The sequence below is a fragment of the Grammomys surdaster genome, unplaced genomic scaffold, assembly GCF_004785775.1.
Source record: "Grammomys surdaster isolate TR1022 unplaced genomic scaffold, NIH_TR_1.0 309084, whole genome shotgun sequence".
NCBI lineage: Eukaryota > Metazoa > Chordata > Mammalia > Rodentia > Muridae > Grammomys > Grammomys surdaster.
The window spans coordinates 59,224-60,213 of record NW_021625945.1 but is presented as its reverse complement, the minus strand read 5'-3'; positions in this window follow the sequence as shown (position 1 = coordinate 60,213).

The window sequence follows — 990 nt, the reverse complement described above, 5'->3', positions numbered from 1 at the left end:
AGCCTGGATCAAGATTTTTTTTACGTCATTCACACATTTAAATATCAGTTGCTCTCAACAATATTGCTTAAACATTTTTCCTGGGTCCAGCGAGATGGCTCAATGAATTAAGACACTTGCCACCAAGTCTGATGCCCAGAATTTATTCTCTGGGACCTAATTGTAAAAGCAGAGAACCAAGTTATCCTGTGACTTCCACATGTACATGGCAGCATATGTGCCTGCACACAAACTCGTGAGCACACACACATACACACACGCTCACATAGTTCCCTTTGAGCCATCACAATGCTGTATTGTGATAACACACACACAAATTCCCCTTGAGCCATCACAATGCCGTATTGTGATATCAAAAGTTGCGTAATGTCATCACGATGCTGAACTGTGTAATCCAACCACGCCTTATTGTGACATCGTAATGCCGAATAATGTCATCACAAGGCTCTATTGTGCCATCACAATCTTCCATTGTCCTCTCGAAATGCTACACTCTTATCATAATTCTCTAAGTGAAATCAGTGTTCCTGGTTTGCATACACTCTGGCATTATCATGCTGTATTGTGAAATCATGACAGTCAGTGGTACCATCACAGCTCTGAACTGTGACATCACAGAGGTCCATTGTGACACTACAGTGCTGCATGGTGCTGTTCCAGGACTCCCTTTCTCATCACTATGGTGCACTGTGAACTCACAATAACCCATTGTGCCATCACACTGCTATACTGTGACATCACAGTGATGCATTTTAACATCACAATACTCCTTTGTGTCATCACCATGGTGTGCTGTGAGATCACAGTGATCATTGCACCATCACCCTGACCCACTGTCCCATAAGAACACTGCATCTGACATCACAATGTTTCAACCTGCCAATATGTCATATTCTGGGGTAGCATGTTCTGAGCCTCAACAAGGTTGGATTTTATTCTAGAATTGGAATGCAGCCACTAAAAACAAGGCTGATGGCAGGGAGCTGTTGG